Raw genomic sequence first — 9620 nt, forward strand, 5'->3', positions numbered from 1 at the left:
TCATTATGTAATATCCTCCTTTGTCTCTTGTTAGTCTTTGTTTTAAAGTCTATTTTGTCTGATATATTGCTACCCAGCTCTTTCTTCACTTCCATTTGCTTGGTGAATGTTTTTTCAGCCCTTCACTTTAAGTTTGCATGTGTCTTTACGTCTGACTACATAAAGATGGGTCTTATTTATTTTTTAATTCATTTTGCTACTCTCTGTCTTTTGATTGGAGAATTCAGGTCATTTACATTTATAGTAATTACTGCTAAGTATGTACTTATTGTCATTTTAAAGATTTGTTTTGTTTTTTCTTACTTCTTTGTTCTATTCTTCATCTCTCTTCTCTTTCTTTGTGATTGATAAGTACCTATAGTGTTTTATTTGGCTTTCTTTCTCTTTATTTTTTGTGTATCTATAATAGGCTTTGGGTTTGTAGTTACCATGAGGGTCATACATAACATTCTAAGTAAATAGCAGTCTATATTAATGTGATGGTCATTTAAGTTTAAACACATTCTAAAAACTGGAAAACAAAAAAATCTGTTTTCTTTTTCTTTTTCACTTTCTCTTCCCTTTTTACTCCTGCCTCCACATTTTATGTATATGTTGTCATATTCTACAACTTTTATTCATATTTCTCTTTTGTCTAATTATACGCATTTTTTCCACTAAAAAAGTCCCTTTAACATTTCTTGTAAAGCTGGTTTAGCGATGATAAACTTCAAATCTGAATGATAACCTTGCCAGGGAGAGTATTCTTGGTTGTAGTTTTCTTTTTTTCCTTTCAGCACTTTGAATATATCATGCCATTCCCTTCTGGCTCACAAAGTTTCTGCTGAAAAATCAGCTGATAACCATATAGGTTTTCCCTTGTAGGTAACATTTTCTCTCACTGCTGCTTTTAGGATTCTCTCTTTATCTTTAACCTTTGACATTTTAATTATAATGTGCCATGGTGTGGACCTCCTTGGGTTCATCTTGTTAAGAACTCTCTGTGCTTCTTGGACTTGGACGTCTATTTCCTTCCTTAGGTTTAGAGATGTTTTTAATTATTATCCCTTTCAGATAAGTTACCTACACCTTTCTCTCTCTCTTCTTCTCCAGAGACCCCTATAATGCAAATGTTTGTTTGCCTGACACTGTCCAAGAGATTTCTTAATCTATTTTTTAAATTTATTAATTGGATAGAGAGAGAGAGTGAGTGAGTGAGAGAGGGGCAAAGAGAGAGAGAGGGAGAGAAAAAATCTTAAGCTGTGCATGGAGCTTCACACAGGGCTGGATCTCATGACCCTGAACACATGACCTGAGCCAAAATCAAGAGTTGGACACTTAACTGAGCCACCCATACCCCAATCTATCTTCATTTAAAAAAAATTATTTTCTCTCTTTGCTGTTTAGCTTATGTGCTTTCCATTATCCTGTCTTCCAGATCACTGATATGTTCTTCTGCATCCTCTAATCTACTGTTGATTCTCTCTAGTGTATTTTTTTTTAATTTCAGTTATTGTATCCTTCACTTCTGATCGGTTCTCTTCATTATTTTTTATCTCATTATTGAAGGTCTTACTGAGTTCTTCCATTCTTTTCTCCAGTCCTGTGACTATCTTTATGATCATCACTTTAAATTCTTTATCAGTCATATTGCTTATCTCTGTTTCATTTAATTCTTTTACTGTTTTTTTCCCTTATTCTTTCTTTTGAAGCATTTTCCTCTATCTCACCATTTTGTTTGACTTTCTGTGTTTGTTTATATGGATTGTTTATATATGGATTAGCTAATTTTAAAGTTGAAGAAGTGGTATTGTGTATGGTGACCACTATGCAGACTGTGACTGGTGACTTTTGCTGGTTAGCTGGAGCTGTGGCTGTATATGCTATTTACTCTTTTAAACCATGGTGTGTCTCCATCCTTCTTGCTGTCCTCTTGCCAGTCTCTGTATTTGATTGTTCAGTATCTTCTCGGTCAGCCCTCAATTCTTCTTTAGGAGGAATTGTTCTATTAATAGGTGTAATTTGGTGTGCTCTGTAGAGGAGATGAGTTCAGAGTCTTCCTACATCACCATCTTGAACCAGAACCTGTTCCCAATTTTCTTTAAATCTAAAGCTATTCTAAAACAAAAGTTTATTTAAAAAATGAATAATAAAATTAAAAAGATAGAAAAGAATAAGTACTGGTAAGGCTGTGGAGCAACTGGAACTCATATGAAACTTTTGGGAGTATGGGTTGCTTTTGACAATTGGTTTAGCCTCTTTGGGAAACTGGAAGTATGTAGTAAGCTGAACATATACATGATCTATGTCTCATTAATTTGCCTCCTAGTGTATACCCAACAAACATACATACGTAAGTTTACCAAAAAACATGTACAGATTACAGCACTATTCGTAATAGCCACAAAATAGAAAGTATGCAAGTTTTCATCAGCACTATAAAAGACTCTCTACACATAACAGAATATTCTTCAGCCACAGAAATGAATGGACCACAACTGCAGAAAAAAACACGGAAAAATCTCACAAAAGAATGAAAAGGTAAAAGCATACAGACACATCAGTCATTACTGAATAAAAATAGGCAATACTGACCTGTGGTGTAGCGATGAGAAAAGGAGCACTCTGGAAGAGAAACTGGATTATGCCAAGAAAGTACTGAAGGAGTTTTTCTGGTGCCAATAATGTCTTATTTCTTGATGTAGGTTCTGTTATATGTGCTAATCTTGTTTAAAAAAACCAGCCTTCTGTGCACTTATAATATTTGCATTTTTCTATAGGTATGTAATACTTCAATTTAAAAATTGGTAAAATTTTAAAGCATTGGCAGAATCAGGTGTGTAAATACTTTAGATGACATTTTCAGACAGAGAATGAAAGATACTACAATGTGCATAAAGAAGTGAAAATTAAAAATTTTAAATATGAGTCAGGAGCAGAAACTAACAAATAACCTAGCAGATTTTAAAGGTACCAAGTAAAATTTCTAGGGGAAAAAAGTACAATCATTATGAAGAAGGTACAAAACAAAAAAGCAAATAGAATTTCATAAAAGCATCCAGAAAAATAAAAATTAACCAGACACCTGGCAAGAAATGAAGCCCAAACACAGCAGAATACTAACTTTAATACTGCTAGCATTTAGTGCCAGCAAAATTATGTTGCAATCTTCCATGAACATATTTCATTAAAGGTAATTTTAGAGGGTACACTTCAGATAGAATAAATGTAATTTCAGATAGAAGGTTTGGGCTTTATGAGGGATTGATGAACTAAAATAGTGATTAAAATTAATAAACTAAACATACAAGCTTAGAAGTTGACAAGGCAAAAATGTGTAAATTGGCCCCTCTCACCTTCCCCCAAAATAAGGTGAAGGAAGAAAGTGATAAAGAAAGGAAAAGGAAAATAAAATACTCATATAAAGGAAAGTACACAGATAGTTTCACAAGTTTCTCGAGAAAAAAATTTAAAGCAGTATTATATAATATGCAGAATGACAGCTACAAATACAGAGGTTGAAGAGATTTAAAAAAAATAAGAGGGCACTGCAGACATAATAAGAGGGTATTACAAAAAATATATTTGAAAACAGATGAGAAAAGACAATTTGACAATATAATGCACCAAATAGAGCACAAAAAATTAGAAAGTCTGGATATTCACATTACATTTAAAGAAACTGAATTATTTGTCAAAATTATTCTCACAATTAAAATCTCAGGCCAAAATATTTTCTCTGGTGACTTTCTACTAAGCATTCAAGGAAGAAATAATTCCAACCTTACAAAAATTCTTTCATGGAATAGAAAAGGAGGAAACATTCCCAGAATTCATTTTGTGGAGCCCATATAATTTTTTGGGTGGGGAGAGAAGGAGATTACATGAGCAGGGGAGAGGGGCAGAGGGAGAGAGAGAGAAAGAGAGAGAAAGAGGCAGAGACAGAGAAAGAGAACAAACCTGAAGCAGGCTCCGTGCTCAGCACAGAGCTCAATGTGGGGCTTGATCCCATGACCTTGGGATCATGACCTGAGCCAAAATCCAGAGTCAGATGCTCAATGAACTGAGCCACCCAGGTGTCCTGCCAATATTACTTTGAAACTAATGCTAGTCAAGTATAGATTAAGAAATTAAAACTAACACTTTCTTACACTGATACATGGAAAAATGCAAAATAAAATACAGGCTAGATTCATCCGTAGTTATAATGGCCAATTCATCATTAGGTTTACCTAAATTTATCATTAGACATGCATTTAGTCCTTACAATTACATTGGCAGATAAAAAAAAATTAAAGCACAAAGATCACACAGTAGGTATAATTGGTAATAACCACAGATTTTTCAAAAACTAAAAGAAAAGCTAAAAATGAACAGGAAATTCAGTAACTGCATGCATGTATATATGCATGTATATATGTACATATATGTATGAATGTACATGTAAGATACAAATATATATATACATAGATACAGATATATATATATACACACACACACATATGTAAATACAGAATTTAATGGTGGAATATTATAGATACTCCTTTGAATAAGAAACTTTATTGAACCTTGCTCTACATATTCTCAATGGTAAGAAAAAATAACTAAAAGGATTAGAAAGAATGACTCAAACTATCATTATTATAACATTGTGTATATAGGAAAGGAAAATTAGAATTTATAGATTTAGCTGGTTTCTTACAAATTCAATTGCATTTGTTTATACCATTACCATACAAAAAGAAAATACGTATTAAACATATATTTGTAAAAAATGACTATCAACATTTTAAACATACCAACTCTTCCCAAACTGATCTATAGATTCAATACGTCAATTAATATATAAAAGTTATGTGTTTATTTGGTAGAACATGACAAACTACATGAAACTAAAATTTATATGAAGTAACAAAGAGCCAAGAACATCAAAGACAGAAGACCTATGAGAGGTAATGTGCCTTATCACAAACAAGATTTACCCAAAGTCGGGGTGAGATTAATGTTATGCAGAAATGTAAAAGCAAAACCTACTAGAAGAGAATAGAAAGACCGTAATGAAATCCACACATTGAGGGAAACCTGACTTATAACCTAGTTTGCATTATTGTACTTTGGTAACTTGTGGATTTTTCCATAAATTGTCTGAAACCATTGGAATTAGATTCCTATCTCTCATTCTTACAAAAATCAATCTTAGATAAATTAAACCTTTAAAGATAAAAGGAAAACCTTTCCTTTCCTTTTTTCTTAAATTTTTTCATGCTTATTTATTTTTGAGAGAGGGAGTGAGAGAGAGAGAGAGAGAGAGAGAGAGAGAGAGAGAGAGAGAGAGAGAGAAAGTGCATAAACAGGGGAGGAGCAGAGAGAGAGAGACACAGAATCCAAAGCAGGCTCCAGGCTCCGAGCTGTCAGCACAGAACCCAAGAAGTTTTGGTGGTCAGTCTAGCATGAGAAAGCAGGCAGATTTGTGTGTGTGTAGGAAAGGTGTTTGCACACCCACACATACACACGCATGCATGTGTGCATTCCCAAAGGCAGACTGACTGGAGTTACACATGCCCCTGAAAATCGTGAAGAGAAATCAGTTCAGGTAGGCAAGAATGGCACATCTGGTAAAGAAAAAAGTGTCAAAATCAAAGAGAGAAATTCAGAATAATAGGCCTGTTCACACAGGCAGTTTAAATCAGACAACAGAAAATCTAGCAGCCAGAATTATGCAACAATCCAGGGCGGCAGGTGAAGAGCAGGTGCCCCGAAATGGATGTAAGATTCTGAGTAAGATGGCCGTCAGTGAGCAACACGGGGAAAACAGTTGTAAAGACAGGCATGTATAGCAAGTAACCAGGTACCAGAAATAACGTATAAATTGAGGACAATCTCTGAACCTTATTAGTACGTCAGAGGTAAAAAGAAAATTTGTGATTTAATATTCAATCATCTGTGTATTGAACTAGGGTTTTTCCAGTAACACTTCCTAAGTTCACATTTTCTCTAAGCTTGTTATTTGGTGTAAGGAATTTATATGCAGAAAATAATCATAATTATTAAAATAAGTCCCATATAGTTATCATTTCTTGGGCAGAACAACGTGGGAAGTACTTACACTTTCTAACTAAATCCTCAAAACAGCTCTTTGTGTACGTTATCATGCCAAAGATAACATAGTAAATAAAAAAAAAACTGTAATTCAGATTCAGAAATGTAGTTTCTCTTATAAAGAGGACAGGGGAGAAAGATTTCCGGTTAAGAGAACTTTCTTACTAATCAGTATTTCATTGCAATTTCATTTATAAATATTCACTGAGGCAAAAATGCTGTTAGGTATTTTCTGTATCATATTTAATTTAATTCTGACAATAGTCTTTTGGCACAAACGGGTCGACTTTTCCCTAGATGGTTCAGTTAAACTTCTTTTTCTTTCTTTTTTTTTTTTTTCAAGAGAAATAGCATGGGTGTGTGTGTGTGTGTGTGTGTGTGTGTGTGTGTGTATGTGCAAAGGGAGGGGAGGTGCAGAGGGAAAGAGAGTGAGAGACCCTTAAGCAGGCTCCACACCCAGTTCAGAGCCCAATGAGGCACTCGATCTCAGGACCATGAGATCATGAATGGGGTTGAAATCAAGAGTCAGATGCTTAACTGACTGTCACCCAGGGGCCCCTAAACTTATATTTCACACAAGGATTCTATAAAATATTAACATGTTATCAACAAAACACAAGTATTTCTTGTGTTATAGACATAGAGATGGGATGAAGAGAAAGCTCTAGCTCTTTACCAGAATATTAGACATTTAAATTTTATTCCTGCTGACATCAAAGTTTTCATTTTGAACAATATGATTCAGTAATTTAAAGAAAAAAAACCCAGATTTGATCCTTTTCTGTTATCCCTTTCATAAGAAGTAACTCACAGTTACCTCTGAGTCCTCATGTAAGCACTGGGATTCCCTTTGACCTCATAGTCATGTGCTAAGAGTACATACATATCTTGCAATTTCATTTATAAATTGTTTACCTTGGAATTGGAAAGTATACATTCTGGAAAGTGGAAGAGAGGGAGATGTCTGGACTTATGAGTAACAAAGGGTAATGAATTTCACAAGACAAATTTGTAAGAAGGCAGAAAAGTGTTGAGCCTATATTTTCACCAGTATGCTTTGCTTGGTTGGTCTCAAACTTCCTGGAGACTTTCTGCAGAGTCTTCAAGACTCCCAGACGCCTACTGCTTTGGTTCCGCTCTGTTGTAACAAATCAGCCTTGTGTTAGAGTAAGTGATATACACTACAGTGGTCTGATTTGTGAGTACATCTCCTCTAAGAGTCAAGACTGCAATTAGATCTAGAACTGCTTAGCGTAACACTTGTTAATGTGCAAACGCAAGCAAAATAAACCCTTCACAAAATATCAGAGTGTGACATTTTTATGCAGAATTATGACAATCGAGTTAGCCTATTCATTGCTGACCTTGAAAACTACATTTATATTTGAGTTGTCTTGTTTCAAAAGTGTCAACAATTTAGGGCAAATGGATGGCTCAGTTGGTTAAGCATCTGACTTTGGCTCAGGTCATGATCCTGCAATTCTTGAGTTCAAGCCCCACATCAGGCTTTGTGCTGTTAGCTCAGAGCCTGGAGCCTGATTCAGATTCTGTGTCTCCCTCTCTCTCTCTCTCTCCCTCCCCCACTCTCACTCTGTCTCTTTGTCTCTCTCTCTCTCTCAAAATAAATAAAAACATTTAATTTTTTTTAAAAAGTGTCAACAATTTATCAATTACTTTGAATTCAAATCATATTTAATTTTAAAATGTTTAACTCTTAGCTAAACAACTTATAACTGAAGTACTCTTTGATATTTAAAACTCTCTAGAGTTTTGCTTGGAAGAAGCAGCCTAAACTTTGCAGAGGGAATACTAATTCAAATGTCAACAAATTTTCATTTCATCATCCAAAAATTCTATGACATTTCAAAATAATACCATTGTAAACCTGACTAGGACATGTAAATAACACAGGCACTTTCCTTGATGAGTCTAAATTTAAGCCTAAGATTATATGAATAAACTTTTATTATCTAAACTATGTATATATAGTTGGGTGCTATTATAATCTGATATGATCAGATTTCTATTTCAAAGAGATCATACTTAGAGGAAGTAGAATAAATTTGAGTGGAACGAGGCAGGAGGTAGGGCAAGAAGTGATAGATGTTTGATGGCTGCTGGTTATAGTGCATTTATATTTTTGCTAACCTGATGTTTGGGTAGTATTTTAAAGATTTAGAGTGGACTCACATTAATGCATTTGGAGACACATTGTGAACAAGTTTAATTAATCCAAAATTTAAAATGAAAAAATCATGACTTAAACAGCACATTCCAATAATTCTAGACCTTAGTAACAGTAATATCAATAGCATCTATTAAGCATAAAGGGCATATTCCCTTTCAGATACTGAGCTAAGAACTTAAAAGAAATTAATCCATACTGAGAAGGCTATGGCTACCTTCAAAAACAAGTCATTTCATTGCCCAAACCTTTGGCTTACCAGTTAATTGTGCCAGAGATAAACACCGCCCTCTAGACAGATCATTCTTACTCCTTTAGAGAAGAACAAACTGAGACACACGTGTAAACCACCTGCTACAAGCATCCATACATTTCTAAAGCAAGTCAGTGGCAAGCCAAACCCAAACTGATTATCTCTTTTTATAAATTTGTTAATGTTTATATTTATTTTTGAGAGAGAGAGAGACAGAGTACAAGCTGGGGAGGGGCAGAGAAAGAGAGGGAGACACAGAATCCAAAGCAGGCTCTAGGCTCCAAGCTGTCAGCATAGAGCCCAATGTGGGGCTCAAACCTATAAACTGTGAGATCATGACCTGAGCTGAAGTCAAAAGCTTAACTTACTGAGCCACCCAAGTGCTCCAAAACTGATATTTCTTGATTGACTTCGGGGCTTTCTCCTGAGCACATTCATACTAGTGATGACTTTCATGATCTGGTTTCTCAGACTGTGACCAACAGAGCAAGAGATGGAGCCTCAGATGAAGGCTATCGTTATTTCTTGTGATATTCTTGTTTAGAATAGGATGCCTTGTTATATTGCTATTTTTTTTCTTCAATCACCTTGACTATTTGATTTAGTGTAGCAGTTGTAGTTCTACTCAAAACCGAGCTTGACACAGTGATCAAGATATCCAGGGTACTTTCCTCATTTTCTACATTAAATAGTAAAGAAGAAATTAGGAGACAGCACTCTAAGCAGGGAAGCTATTTTTCATAGAGAATACTGGCATTAGTGACGGTGATAAATTCTGTGCTCCCTCCACAGAATTTTGTTCAGTACATAACTATGAGGAGAATAAGGATAAAGGGCATAAAAGGGCTTACTCCAGAGCTCCTATAAAATACCCATGTGTGACCCCTACAAAGCCACTGTGAGAAATCAGAGGAAGGAGAAAGGCACTGCAATCATTCCAGTCCTGACTAAATCTGTGTATTTCATAAATGCAACCTCATTTGTATGCACATCATGAAAAAAACGTTAATACCATTGAGTTACACTGGACCAGCTTAAGAGTAGTCCATAAACTTTTACTTGTCTGTCCTACTCACAGATCCTTTTTAAAAATCATCAGAGGAA

This window comes from Panthera onca, chromosome F1, assembly GCF_046562875.1.
Source record: "Panthera onca isolate mPanOnc1 chromosome F1, mPanOnc1 haplotype 2, whole genome shotgun sequence".
NCBI classification, from domain to species: Eukaryota; Metazoa; Chordata; class Mammalia; order Carnivora; family Felidae; genus Panthera; species Panthera onca.